The sequence below is a fragment of the Lates calcarifer genome, linkage group LG7_1 (assembly GCF_001640805.2).
Source record: "Lates calcarifer isolate ASB-BC8 linkage group LG7_1, TLL_Latcal_v3, whole genome shotgun sequence".
NCBI classification, from domain to species: domain Eukaryota; kingdom Metazoa; phylum Chordata; class Actinopteri; family Centropomidae; genus Lates; species Lates calcarifer.
In genome coordinates this window covers 15,065,806-15,081,904 of record NC_066839.1, presented here as the reverse complement: position 1 = coordinate 15,081,904, position 16,099 = coordinate 15,065,806, and positions in this window count along the sequence as shown.

The window sequence follows — 16,099 nt, the reverse complement described above, 5'->3', positions numbered from 1 at the left end:
CACAGACAAAGCCCTGGTTGTGATTTCATGCAGGTGCATCCTATTTGGATGACTGCGAGGCTACAGGCAGAATCTCAAATATTCAGTTAAACTTTGAACAAAACCACATTCGATATTTTACAACATGTAGAAAACAATCAGTCATTGTTAAAGTCAGATGAGCAGCAAGCTAAGGTTGTGCCAATAGTGTATAAGAATCTAGAAAACCAGTGCAAGTCGTAACAGATTGTCTATTCAGTTAAAACATCTCTGGCAACTAAAACTTTCCAGTTTGCAAACTGCCTTATTGAAGATCCAAGTCTCATAATAAAGTGATATGATTTCAAATCATGTGTCCTAAATTCCCAGAGTTTCTTCACTCAGTTGTTCCATCATTCCCTTTATCCAAGAAGCAACAGCAGAAACTATAAAAGATATTGCTACTGCAAATGAAACAAATCTGCACATATTTAACACTGAACAAGCAAGTTGTGAGTTAAATGTAAATATGACAGCGCAACATGCATCTGTCAACAGGCAACACAGCAGGTGTCTTATTATTGCCTTGAATGAATGAATACACAGAAAGGTACATAAAGGAAATGAATATTTAAAATATTACATTCTTTACAGATTGTTTTTATGACCATGGTATTTTCAGGTGAACTTCCCTTCAAATCTCATAGTCCTGAAAAGTCAACTGTATTTGTGCTCCCTGTTGAATTTGACTGACTAAAATGAAAATGAAAATGTGGTCCTTTGCTGCCATCTGCTGGACAAAGGTAGTAAACGTTCAACATCATAAACACCCTTGAAAGACAGATGATTCATCTCAACAGATTTATCCTAATCACAGATATATCTCTCACTGAAGTGATGAGTCACAGTATTACTGTTTTAATCTACTGCATTACTGTAGAAATTTTACCAAAGGAGTTTCTGACTCACAGAACAGAAAACAATCTTGTACATCTTTGTACAATTAGTACAAAGTTATTTGTACCCTGTCTTGGTATTTGTTTTTAACTTGTAATTAAATACCATCAGGTTTCTATTATAACACTATTACTTCCAAAAGGATGAGCCTTTTTTTTTTTTTTTTTTTTTTTTTTGTAATTCTCTTGCTGCAGTTTCTCTGAAAGATTTGATATCATGTGTGCCTGCTTTTGTTGTCAGCACAATACTGAATGAAGATGCACTGACAGTTAATTCATGCATTACTGGCTAAACTGGCATTGATACCCTGGTTTATTCACAAGCAGTCAAATTTTCATACAGTATAATTTGAAGGACACTGCTTGCTTTTCTTTAGGAGATGTTGCTAGGTGCTGCCATTAGCCATTCACAGTTGCCCTAACACTCTCTAAATTGGCTTGTCTGAGGTCACTTAAGTTCCTCTATTCATTTGAAGACAACAGTGAGGTTTGGCACCCGCCCACCCTCTTGTGTCTAGCACCCCTGCTGGGATCTGCACTCAACCCAAATGAACCTGCGGGGATTTAGAAAACAATTTTTTTTAGAATTTTTCACCTCTCAAAAACAAATGTTGGGCTGCTCCTGTGACACTGATGATGACACAGTGAAAAAGTGAAAATGTGTCAATTACTGATTTGGTCTTTTCATCATCACGATCATGGAAACACTTTTTTGCATATTTCATTTGATGGCTTCACCCTATTTGCATTCCACAGAAAAAAAAAATCAGGGTCAAAACATACATTTCTGTATTTACTGTAAATGAATGAAATATTGTAACATAATAGCCCTTGTCTCTAAATGACTGGCTTAATGAGGATGCAAATTGCCTTCCACAAAAACCCCAATTTGCCTCATTATCAACACATTGTACCCCAATTATCTAAGAGGAAATATTCCTCTGGGCTGGATGCGTCACTGAATATCAAAATACGTCATTGGTTTTTGTGGGTGGTTAAAAGACTCACTGCTCTCAGATTCAGATGAGGTCACTTGAGTTCATTGTTTTTGCCTGCAGTCAGAGTGCTGTACCGACATTCTTGACTTGAACTATGATGCGTTGCTTTTTATTTTTATTTATTTATTTTTTTTGATCAGGATGATCTGACAGCCTTCTTTGTCAAAATCTCATTGTGCAACCTTCCCCCCCTCCCCACCCCTCCTCCACTCCCCTGTACCCCCCGGTCCTTGCAACCAAAAAACATCTCGTCACGACAGGAGATGTCAGAATCTATCGCCATGGAAACAGTGCTCAAAAGTTTGGAGCGTTGACCCCCATTGTGACTACATCCAATCAGATTTTAGGAAAAGCTTTCAGCGCTGCATTACTTTACTGTGTAGTGCGGTGTGGGTACATCTGTGTGGACCTGATTCTGTGCGTGTGTGTGTGTGTGTGTGTGTGTGTGTGGAGGGGGTGTTTGTGGGGAATGGGAGCCAAGTGGGAGGAAAGTGACTCATCACACCACCTGGGGGGGTGTAGAGGGGGGGTGCGGGTATGAGATCTGACTTAGCTCTGTGGTCTTGTATCCACCTCCTCATCTTTCCTCTTCACACTGGAGCTCTGTGGCACCTGAAGTCCTCTTGAGCAAAGTGTCGAGTCACTCACCTCGCACTTTCACTTCCAACTACCCTATCCCATACCCTTACCCCCTCACCTTCCAACCCCCCACCCACCCCTGAGGACGGACAGAGGGTTGGGGTGCAGCCCAGTCCCAGTTTCTTTGATGCTTGACACTCGGCTTCAAAGTCCTTCTCATCAAAGCCGGGGACTTGGGATCAGGCCCAGCAGCAGCTCGGCATCCTGCCTTTAACACACAGGAGACAGACAGGATAGAGCCGTCTCCCCTTTAGGTTCATCCGGCTTTAACAAGACTAACTTCCTTACAAGGGACACGACAAGACAAAGTTGGTAAAATTACACTTTAGGGAGATAAAGCTAAACTCCAAACATGTTGAAAGTATTTTTCTCAAGAGAATAACAAGATATGAACTTGTACAAAACTACAAAAATGTAATACAGATAGAAAATGAAAATAAGATACAGTATCCAACGTACACAGCTTAAGAGTTTTACCAGCACATTGCAGTTCCATGTGTGCTCATTCGACTGCGTCCTGACATTTCGTTTTGCAGTGCAGGAGTTCGTTTTAGAAACCTGCTCTTTCTACAGACAGCGTGAGTCTGACAACATGGAAGCTTAAGGGAATAAAAGGTGAGAAGGGCAAAACTCACAAGGTGGTAGAAGTTGTGAGGATTTGGAGGGAGCACAGCTCATTTTGCTCACAGCCTAATGCAGTGCGAAATGATTCAATGCAAATTGTTCCTAACGCTGCTCAGATGCTGACAAAGTAACGCTGTATCCTTTTTCAGCCACAACATGAAAGCCACAGAGAAGCTGATGAATATTCAAGAAACCAATTTAGTCATTAGAGCCAATGTGGAATGCAGTATGCTCTAGATGTAATGCACACAGTGAAGTAGTTAGGACAGCTCCTTAGGTCTACTTGGAAACAGCCTTGTGCACTTAGTGGAAGTGCTAAAGAGGTATATGTGGCCAACTTAACCCTTGAGGACTTCAAGACCCCCCCCCCCAAAAAAAGTCATGGTCTATCAACACATAGTCTATAAGGCTGAAACCTTTCTCACTGTCTCATAGCACATTCTTTGGCAAAAATCCATTCATATTCATTCTTTGACTGAGATTGTTTTGAAATTCAAGAGGAAATAGTGTAAACTCTCAGTTCCTCTGTGCCTCTGATGCCATGCTCTGTACCAACACATCGTGACTCCTGCCCCTTGTGCCTGATGGAACGTGTTAGTACCCAATAAAAAAGTTAAGTCCCTGGGACCAGGATCCATATCTGTGGTTGCAAGAGCATGAACATTCCTGTTTTTTTTGTTGTTGTTTTTTTTTTTTTCAAAGGAAGGATGGTTGGTTATCCTAAGAACATAAGCTTTAATTGTCAACATTTTGGCATTTGCAAAAATCAAAGTGGAGTTCAGTAGTTTTTATGTGAAGACTCCAGAATGGGGTAAAAGTGTAATGGTTCTTAAACATTCTTAATAACTGAATTCATTTTCCAATCAGTGCTTTTAAACAGGAAACCATTTTTTTCTCATCCTGCTCAGAAAAATAAGATCTTGGGACATTTATTTGTACAACCCTGACAGAATTTTTTTTTTTTTTTTTTTTTTTTTGATGAGACCATTTACTGATTATCAGTAGATGACAAAAACACGTCTTTATTTCATAAAAAGTATATTTCAAAAGTTCAAGACTGTGGACCAATATCTGGAGCTGGAGGTGAGAGTTGCTCACTGCTTCTCGTGTGCATATGCCCGTATTCCCATGTGGTTGCCCTTAAGAAATGTTTCTAGCTAATTGAGAGAGAAAGATCAGCTTCGTAAAACACAAAAACCTGTTGTCCTGCACATGCATCTGACCATGATTATGATGTGCGCAGCCCAGGTATAATTGGCCCATGAGCTCTGGTCCCAGATAAAGAGGAAAATCAGAATTATCACCCAACCCTAAATGTTACCTCTGCCTACACAAAAAAAAAATCTATGGGTAAAACCTGTGGAGCGTTGTCATTACAAGTCCTTTAGCCTAAAAACAGTGTGTTTGTGTGCTACACGTGTGTGTGTGTGTGTGTGTGTGTGCACATGCTTGCGTATGTGCATTTGGGAGATAAAACTGCGGTAACCTCTCTAGCAGTAATCCTGCTGCCCGTCAGTCGGGGCATAATGGAGCCATACCGGGACGCTCTTCCACTGTGACTGTCTGGAACATACACACACACACACACACCACACACACACACACAACCTTTATTATCTTCCAATATCTGGGCCACCTGGGGACAACCCCATTGTTTGCTGAAGCCACGCAGACACATAAGCGCTCTGTCTGTACAAGGGACACAAGTAACTGTCTGACTATAGGCGAGGTAGATGAACCACAACAGTGTAGACACGGCAGCCTCACCTGACTGTCTGGAGCCTTGCTGCTCTCAGCACAGAACACACTTGAGGGACACGAAGGGCAGAAAACACTGCGAGCAGAGCACTGGCTTGTGTTTGGAAATAAGATCAGGAAGACAGAGGGAATTGGAGAGAGAGTGAGAGTGAGAGAGAGAGAGAGAGAGAGAGAGAGAGAAACAGCAAAGCAGAGAGAGAAAGTGAGAGACACACACAGAGGTCTTTCACACTCTTTTGCTCTTTTTCCACTTGGCTGAGCGATAGACGGATGCGCAGAAAGTGATGGAGGCAACCTTTCGCAGAAGGGGATGTTCAGACGAGAGGCTTTATCGAAACAGCACGGGTGAACGATTTCTCTCAGCGTGTGCTTGGATGCATTTGTGTGCTGTGGTTGTTTTGCACTTACTGTGTAGGTAACGAGGGGCTTAGCAGGTAAATTGTTTGTTGGCACATTTTTCACAAAATATATAGTATATGGAAGACAATGATTTGTACAGTGGGGGTTCCACCTCAGCTAACCCACTTTGAGTTCCACCGGCTGTGAGCACACATGTAGTCAGCAGACAGGCCCAATGTCAAGCTCATTTCTTCAGCCTGTTGTTCACATGAGCTCCTGGACATTATAGCAGGAAGTAAACATATGCTTTTAGGGGGAAAAGGCCGTCAGTTATGTTTATTACGGATTCCTGTGAATATAAACACGTCATAAAAAAGAGCATGCAGGCAGACTCTAGTAAAAATGACAAGCATGATTATGCTGAGTTCGTTCTGCAACAATTCTACGATACGATTCTGTCCGTGAAAGTCACACAGCCACACGTGATCCTTAAACAGATACAGATGCTCTCCACTGACAGCGCATCAGAAAGCAAATAGGAGTCTCTTCTCCTGGATCTAATTGGAATGATCTTGGGAAGCCAAGTGGGGTCAAGCTGATTTACTGCAACTCAGTCTCTAGAGTGTCTCATACAAACACAGTAAAGTTTGACCACTTCATTGATTTTATTGTAGGTGGCGGAGGAAGAATGATCTGCAGGATGTCGACCCTCGAGTTTTCAGGACGGAGGATATGGATTGTGTCCTGGCTGCTGCCTGGACTTGACTGGTCATGGCCGTTCGTGTCCGCCTGCACGTGTTGTGTAAGCTTGGAAAAACACATGGAAACATGTTCCCTTAAGTTACCATAGGAGACTTAGAGGAGGAGTTGCAGGGGTATGTGGGGCCAGTTATTGATGGTCCCTGTACACTCAATGAGAGCTGCACCTGGGTCAACATGCAGAGAGTGCACTGAACTGACATGGGGGCTCCTACAGTATTACGCACTCTTGACATTAAAAACAATACACAAGAAATAGTTCATAGTTCATTAGTTCATTTCTCTGAAGTCTGCTGCTGGCCTTAGATCCTCCTTTACTACACCCACTGTTCATGTGCTTACTCACATTTTACATAGGGTAGGCGCAGGGTAATTTCTAAGAATGCACACAGTAAGCACTCTAAAGAAACATGGGATACACCAGATAGCCATCATACACCCTGACATTTTCCTTATCGCCCATATGTCCACGACTACATCAATTGGAGAACCATTATCTTACAAAGATATATCAACTGGAAACAGCAGATTAGCTGGATTGCCAGTACAGGGTACATCTGTATGTGTGGATGTTCCCTTGCATAATAATGTGCACACTGACAACAAAGTTCAATAACAACATTATTAAACAGGCTGCATAACCAGAGAAAAGTGTTGAAAATCAAAGTGTTGCACAGCTTTAGTGATTACATCTGTTTGTGTGTTGTGGCCTAAATATAGATTTTGCAAAATTCTGTTGACGTCGTTTGAGTTCAGAAATGACAGTAAGTGAAACGCTAGGCTGCCACTTTGGGGGGAAAAATGATTGGTATTCGGTCAACAGTATTTTTTTGACACTGGCCATGTTTACATGCACAGCACCACAACAGTACTTCCATTGATCAGATGAAATCTTCCCCTATGACATTGTCAGTTCCACTTTAGTCTTTCCACACACTGACTCTACCAAGTCAATTGGTTATTACGAGATGGAGATGATTAAGTCCAGTGTCAACATGAAAAAATATGAACAATCTCAGCTTCTTAAGCACACTGTATTATGGTATTTGCTGTGTAAATACAACACTCATTTAACCATGTTGAGAATCTGGACATGGACATGCAGATTGACTCCGTTACCTGCACCACATCAGCAGAAATGTGACAAGGATTTAGATGAATGCTGGATGAGATCTGAGGCTATGTTACGAAAGACTGTACACCATGGGTCCTATTGTGTGGTGATGGAAGACTGTGTTAAAAATAGGAATTGTTCAACAACTGCGAATGTCACGGGGTTCTTTCTTAAACCTCCCCAAAATCCACAAATGGTGGAGGTAAGGGAAAGAAAAAAATAAAAAATCCCAGGAAAAACTCACAGGCGTAGTCAGAAGATAATATGGTGCTCTTATTTGCTTTATTTTGCCGGCCTCCCAAAGTGCAAATAGTGATAACTTTTTTACAGTGCGAAAATTAGTAACAACCAAAGAAACAATGCAAAAAAAAAAAAAAAGCATCAAGAAAAAGTTAAGCTGAATAGAGTTCTTCAGTAACTCAGTAAGCATGAGCCACTAGTTGTTACCTCCTCTGTAACCAAACCAGCACTCCCTTCCCTGGGCCACAGCAGCCCCTTATAAACCCATAGCCCCTCCTTCCAGGCTCCAGAATTAATAGAAAAACACTCCCCCCCTCCCAACAATGCCTCTAAAGGCTCCACAACACAAATATAAATTAAACAAAAATTAACTGTGTTTTTATAAATGCAGTTCCTTTCATCCACAATGCAGGACTGGAAAATTTCAGATAAAATAAACGAAGACTAGAAATATATACATCAGATTGGTCACATGACCCCGAAACCCCGCGAGAACATGGCATATAATAGCGGCAAATGCTATGCCCCCGTTTTGCCGCCTCATGCTCCGCAACCGGAACGACAGATATGCCGCCGGTGAGTAACATGTTTAAATGTATGTTTAAAGAGACATAGAACTACCAAGTGTGCACCCCTGGTCGCTCTACTTCAATGGGAACATGACTGACTGATTGGAAAGTTTGTTAACTGGGGAAAACGGGATGGATCGGAAGTTTATGTGTGTGCGCTCCCCGCCGTCAGTGACGGAGCCGCTCCGTCACAGCGAATAAACTATTTCAAATAGATTCCACTATTAAGTGTGTTGTATCTTACCAGCATGACAGCTGAACCACAAGCCTTTAATCCACTCATCAAAACAAAATATATAATTCTTGATATGAATGGGTTAAAAATAAGCCCCAAGGATATTAAACAGGCAGCCTGTAAAACTGAATTTATTTGTTATACTTGTCAAACAACTGACTGACTCAAAAAGTCCTCAGTGGATCTCTTTAGTCACATAGTCTTTAGCTGTTGATTGAATTTGTGGTACGGTTTACACAGTGTGCAAGTATATGTAACCCTCTGTAATAATGAAATGAGTTTATTATAGAATGCTATCTTCTGTTTGGTGTTTGCACAAACTGTTGTTGAAGGCTAAAGTGGCTCGTCATACCATACCCCACCATTTACACTCACATATTTCTGGTAGATGTATGGCACTGTAGCTGGCTGTATATTTTATTGTAGGAGTTACACTGTCTTTATAAGCCTTATCTCCTTAACTTGTTGATAGCAAAGGTTTCTGAACCAACTTTTACTTTAACTTTTTAACAATTTCACATTTTAATGTCTCATCCTCTGGATTCTGTGCTGCCTCTGGTGTAGACAGTTGTATTGAAGCCTGGCTTTTTTTCCCTGGTAAATAAATAAATGAATAAAAAGATAGCAAGCTGCTACCCAGAGCAATAGCAGTGCAAAAAATACCAAGTTCCAGTCTTAAATTTTAAAAGGTACGTTGAGACCAAATGCACCATTCAAGTCTATCCAAGAAACGGTGGGAGCACAAAGTGTAGTGAATACAAAATTGTGGAAGTTGATAAAATTTCAGCTTTATCAAAAAATTAATGCTACTGTTGAGACTTCATGACTCTGCTTCATAAATGTACAAAGAGACGAGGAAAAAGGGAGTGAATGAACACGAGTTGGTAGCTAGCTAGCGAGCTAACATGCAGCTAACATACACTGGCTGTTTGAGGTGCAAAAACAGGTCAGTGATCAAATTCATGTGTAATTTTAAAATAAAATTTGCTTTGCTTCAGTGTGAATGCACCTTTACAACACTAAAACATGCAGGCAGCAAATTATGACATTTTTTCACTGAAACTATCCAGTTTTAACTTTAGCGTGTAACATGTAGCCCTACCTGATTTTTGTTACAACTCTTCCTCAACATGCAGCATTTCTACAACCTGGGCATCTCTGTCTCCATAACATTATACGTACAGGCTGCACTCTCTGAGTGCTCACACACACACACACACACACACACACACACACACACACCCAACTTTGCCACTATATGATGCAGGCAAGCATGGCTAAGTGGAGCTGCAGCTTCTGTTCACAGGCAACAGGTGGGCAGTGTCAGCACTAATGAGACACACCTGGACATCGTCTGCACAAGACTTTAAAACCTGAGGTACTGCTCTATCTGCTATATTGGTGAAGGCAGTGTATTGACTTCCCTAGAATTGAATGAGGTGAACTTTACCCTGTTACTATTCTTCAGCAATTAAACAAAGTCTAACGTTGTTGTAGTTAATAGTTGTGTGGACAACATCTTCTGTAGATGAAAACTGAGTTGCCACATGTGATGATTTGAGCTGATTTTAGCCCTCATGATGAATACAGAAGACACGAGAGCAATAAACAGATTTTCAGTTTACCGCGCATGGGTATTAACCACTGTAAAGCAAGTAGGTGGTATTCCCACTTCTGAACAGATCCACACGTCAGAGGTGCAGAGACATGCGTCACGCAGGGGCCGCACTGTGCAGCACTGAGGCTCTGAAGTGGAGGAGGATGGGAGATAAGAGGGAGTTTAGAGGGGAAGGCTGTATGTCAGGCTGCACTTTGATCTCGACCAGCATCTTATGGTATTCATCTGATAGACTGAGTACTTCAGAGTCTGCATATGGTTTGATGTTTCTGACAGACTGATCAGAAGAGGGATGATGCCGCTGGATTCACTATATGAAGACATCCAAACTGTCTGATACTCGGGCTGACGTTTTCCCTCTTTAATAAAAACCTTTTCTGATGGGGTCAGAATAAGAAATAAGTGTGAGCCTGAACTGTCTGTAATTTGACCAAAGCTTTGTTATTGAGAGCAGCACCCAGTGACATCTGCAACTGCCAGATCTCCAGATAAATTGATCTCATAGCAACCACATCGCCATGGCAACCAGGATACAGATGCCATGCTGAGGTGATATGCAGAGTGACTGGCTGCCAGACTGACATTTTTTTCCCAAAAGAGAGAAACATAACTGAATGATTCATCTAGTTTCCATTTGTAAATTATTGTTTGCATCATCAGCCTCCTACCATTTCCTGCCTATTCTTCTTACTCTAATTACTTTTTATCATCTCTCTAAAGCAGCCTCCTCTCATCATGATTTATGTACCTCCTCAGTGTGGATCAATGCTGTTTGTAAAAGTTGGTGAGCTTTGCTGCAGTTAACATTTGAGTTTTTTTTTTTTATCATGTAGTTTCAGCTGTTTTTGTTGCCAGCGAACATACATGTGCAGAGAATGTGCATGTGCCCTGTTCACTGCACATGTATATTGCCTATATATGTTATCAGTCACTGATAACGTAAAGTTCATTACTCCCATCCCATAGATGTTAATATATACTAGCGTCACTTCTACAGTCACATACATTTCAAGGATACAAGTAAATCATTATACATTTCATCTCAGTACTTGCACACTTCTGTATTGATCTCTATCTGTTTTATCATTATGGTTACTCTTTTATAAAATCATACAGGCAAAACTTACCTTTGCTAAATGTGTCTGTCTTGCCTCTTCTGCACAAATTAAAATACCAATTAAAGGATAGGTTCACATTTTTCAAATCTGTCATAGAACAATACTAACATGCCCACATGCACTTTGACAAAGCTAGCAGTCTATGTAAACATTCCTCCTCTCCACGTTGGTCACAAAGAGATCTCTTTAAAGTGGCTGCAGTGTAAGATGTTATAAAATAAAAGTTAATATGTGGCTTTAACTGTCCATTTACTTTGTTAATATTTACTGTCTGCACTGTTGTGGAAATTTTCTCCAGCTGCTGGTGAAGAATGAAATAGAGACTTGCCGACAAAGTTTTATTTTCCTTGCAAAGAAAAAGTCAATCACCACCCGAGCGGTCAGGAGATGGCAAAAGACCCTGAGCATAGGGACATCTAGACTCTTATACCTGAGGAACGCTCCTCAAGGTGAACAAAAGGGTCCTTTATCTTGTTTGCCCTTTGACACCCCTTTGTCTGCCACCAGAATTGGCACCCCACCCCTAGGGTGATCTTTCACACTTGGGGTATCCTACAGAATTTACATCTTGGTGAGAATGTAAGTAAGCAGTTTAGACGTAACAAATAGTTACAAGAAAAGAATTTACAATTACAGCATTCACTTGCATGTTTAATTAATATTGTTAAAATCAACAGTTTTCATGATTGGCTGAGGTTGTTGATGTTTGGATAAAAAGAAAAAGCAACCAAGTGCAGTGACAGCAGACTTCTGTCAATGAAGCATGAAGCTTTGATTCCCAGATAAGACCACTGTGGAGCAATGAAGAGACATTTCCCATATTAATACACTAATTTGAGGAATGTTACAACATAAATTTCATATTTCCATCATGATTTCCACATGGTTTTCCGTTTGTTTGAGCTTTGACTGGCACTCCTTTAATTATATTATCTTGTAGCGCCTTTTGTGACAACTCCACTAACTATAGAAGATAGTAATGAACATTAAATCGCATTTTCTTTTGCAAATATTTTGGAAATTCTGTTAAAATTTTGCTATGACTGTGGAAACCTGACTGCTGCCTGGGTAAATAGGTAAATCCTCACACAGAAAGGCTTTGGAACATTGTGATTAGTCAATCGATTAGTCTTAAGTCAGTCACTTGCTGAAGCCTCATATTAGCTTCTCCTGAATTTTAAAATCCATTTTTGCACAGTATGAGGGCTGTGGATTCTGTCCCTCAAGAAAAATGCTTTAGGAAGGGATCTCTTCATGGTTCGTATGTAGAGAAGGAAGCTCTTTAACTTGTACATACAGCATGTGAATATTGTTTCAGGACAGATGTCATAAACTGTGACCTCATCCTTAAGAGAAATGTATCAGTTCAAATGTTAAATAACAGGAAATAACCGAAAAGTGGTCATGTACTTTTCCTATATTAGTTTAAACTTATATGAACTTACACCACCATACTGTCATCTCTTGTCAACTCCCCGTTGGACATGACTCCTCACTGCTTCTATGACTCTTTCAGTCATATTATTATTGTTTATTCTGTGTGCATAGATTATTAAACCCACTCTAATTCACCCAGTGTTATTGTTTCATCTGTTCTATTTATTATTAATATATGTTGTTTTCACAAGTTATACCGTCTGTGTGGTTCTATACATTATATGAGACTTCACTCTCGGGAACTAATATTGCTGCTTCACAATACTCGCACCTGATTCTATTAAAATTCTGTCTTGTTCAGTACAGGTGTATTGAAGCCACTGAGTGCCATCTGTTGTCTTGACAACTCCCAGAAACTGTATGCCATTTATTGTAGTTTCAGAATAAGGTGAACCCATTGCTGATAAAGCAGCAGTCAAATTCCTGCCTTCAGTCTTACTCCAAAATTAAAAGCTTACACGATAAAACCATCAATTTACCCCGTGGGTCACTGAGGTTAGGACATCTAAAACTGTAAAGTGTGTCATAGAGCGTCACTCCTCATGGATACACTGTCCCATGGCTTCAAACCTTGTTTTCTACATCATATGACTTCAAGGGCTTGCAGCTAAATAGAAAGTCATGGGATTGGCTTGATGAAGAGATATCATTTCAACAAGGCATTTTATGTTCTGCCGAGCACTACCTTGTCTGCAGTGGCATAATGATCATTTTATTTCATAATCTGTACACACCAGTGGGGCTTGGGAATATTTTTTGACATGTGCCAAGTCAATACTGACTTCAGAGCACTGAGGGGCGCTGTTCTTTGATGCACCAAAATGTGACAAAAATGTTCTGAGAGTAAGCCAGCATGCAAGGTGGGTGGAGTCGTGGGTGGAGCTGAGTGAGTGGAGCAAAAACAGCAGCAGCAACAACAACAACAACAACAGAAAAGAAAAGAAAAATACAACCTACAGAAAATTTGAAAGAAAAACATAATTCCAACAAGCCTAAAATCTGTTGAACCTATTTAAAAAATGCCAGCTAAAAACAAAAACAATACATTTGCGGGGCAGAAAACCAAAACAATGGGCTGAAAGATGCTAAAACGCAGTGTACAGCTGAGGAGAACTGCAGTGGGTTTGAATTCATGACTACCCTTGGGCATTTCTACCTTACATACTGTCTCTCTGTCTGTTGCTAATTTAAAAAAATATTGATTAGTGCAGCTTTAAGTAGACAAAGTGTACTTCTGTAAAAATATAAACAAATACAAAAAAAAACAAATGGCTAGAACATCTTATCTCAGGCATTTTGTTATGGTCAGTATTTTAGAGTCCGAGGTTGCCCCTCCTTGGAATTTCCCAGCATACTACGAGAAGGATTATGAGCCAAGACTGTTTTTGATTATTATTCAACAGTTGATAAGTCTATTTAACCAGGAAATGCCTCGCTGAGATTAAAAATCTTTTGTGCGCAGGCCAAGACTGCCAAGAAATTGTTTGGTCTAAATCAAATCACATTTTTTAATACAGTAAATGTATCAACAGCAAATAGAATGTTCTTGCTGCTCTGCTTGGTGCCTGTGTGTCTGGGAGATAAATACAGAAATTAATGCGCAAAAATGGCTACAGCTATAAAACATCTAACAAAAAAAAAAAAAAAATGTCACTATAGTTTTATAGATGTACAGTATGTATGCGGGAATAGTGGCATAGCCTACCGTCATCCTATTTTGACAAACCTCAGCTGTTCTTTTCAGTTCAGTGTAGAGTGAGACAGATGTGCTGTGTTTATGCTTTTGACTTTCATTTAATTGCACCAAACCAAGACACTGCACTCAGCTTTTAACACTAATTGCTTCTTGTAGTGTCACATATGTTCTACCTTTAGACCTTCAAGCTACCTCCAATGCAATGACAAGACTGATTTTGCCGTAAAACGCGTATGTACTCATTTTTTAAGGCTGAGTGATATTTTTTGCAATGACAAATTATGAGATAAAACCTGAATTTGAGGCAAGGTAAATGTGAGATAATTAGTTTGATTTATTGATAAAAAAAAATGGACACAGCTGTTCCAAAATGCAAATCACGGTAGACATGGTGAAGGCACTCCCAGATGAAAAACATTTACAGACAGGTAATGACATCCAAAACATCTAAAATGCAAAAGTACTAAAATCCTTTACCGTGTTAAGTATCCACAAAAGATTGTACATAAAGTAATGCAATCATTTTCTTAAGTAATAATATCAATATATAAAGTAAAAGTGCTCATGAGGGATTTTTATGATTTCACATCAGTTGAAGGAAAGGACCAGTGAAAAGAAGGAAATAAGGAAGGAAATAAAGGAAAAATAAAGGTGGAAGGCCCCAGAGGAAGTAAGTGAGGAACAAGTCAGTTGTAGGGATGAGAGGTTGGCAGTTCATTTTGCCAAAGGCTGGATGATATTTCTGAAAAGCAGGGTGGCACAGACCACAGACTAGATGGAGCAGACACATGCCAGTCACATTTTGTGACTCATGAGTCACTGTTGAAGAAACCCAACATCCCCTGCTGTGTGGAGTCAGTGCCCCAGTACTGATCTAGTGTGAGACAAAAAAATAGTCCACCTTGTGCACACCTCGTCTCAAGACCTGTCTCCAGACTGTTGTCTAATTTTCGTGTCTTTCACACGTCAGCTGAAGAGTGCCAGAGTGAAAGAAAACGAACTGAAAGGTCAAAGATGTCTTTTGGATTAAGATTTTTTCACCTGTTTCCTTTACAAGTCACAGGTTTCAAAACATTTCTCTCAAAAATTGTCATTTTCCTGATTGCATGTTTTTTTCTTTATGAAGATGATGGCTTTAATTACTGTAAAATTCCTGCAGTGAGGGCAGTGAAAGAAAAAATTGAAGTAGTGACAAAATCTGTAGTAATTTTTTTCATATGCTGCGAAAAATAAATTAGGAAAACTGAATCCGAGATAAAAATGACCTGCCAAGACAGATGTTTTCTGCAGAGAATCAAGAGGTTTGTCATGCCTGACAGTGATGACCCCCCCCCCCCGACTTTCCCTGTAATCAGTCAATCTCAGGTCACAGAGACTGACTGATTACCTTTAAAAAGGTCTTAGATCAGACATTGCTGATTGACTGACCCTCTTCTATCACTTTAACACTGTGTTGTGCCTAAAAGGCTATATTTGATTTTTTAAAATGGGAGGGGGGGTTAAATGGGGACACACTTTTTTTTCTCCTTTTTGAAACAGTGAAGGAGTTCTTACTGGAGGTGGGCGTGTATGTCAGGTCGCCCCTGCACTCAGCTCCAGCTCACCTCCCGCAGCACGCAACATAGATGCACACAGACACGCAGAGCCATACAGTACATTCATGTGGCGATATAATGAGAATCAACTGGGGCATGAAGGAACCTGCATACATTAAAACCACACGACAGAGGCTTGGGGCCACGTGGGATCTACAGTAATCACGCAGCTCTCTAATCCTAATTATATGTGGCAGTGTGTCTTGTGTGTGGATTGCTGTGTGTGTATGCACATATACGTATAGGAGGGGAGGGGGGGTGAAAGTGAGATTACAGAAAAAAGTAAGAATCGGATAGATTGATTAACGTATCACCTAATCAGCAAAACCCACTTTGTATATAAAATCCCAAAGCTCTAACAAGCGTGTGTACTTTGATCTTGCGAGTAATTCCTACCAGCTCTTTTTCCTACTAAAATGCATACTTCTCACTCTAGTGAATCAGTC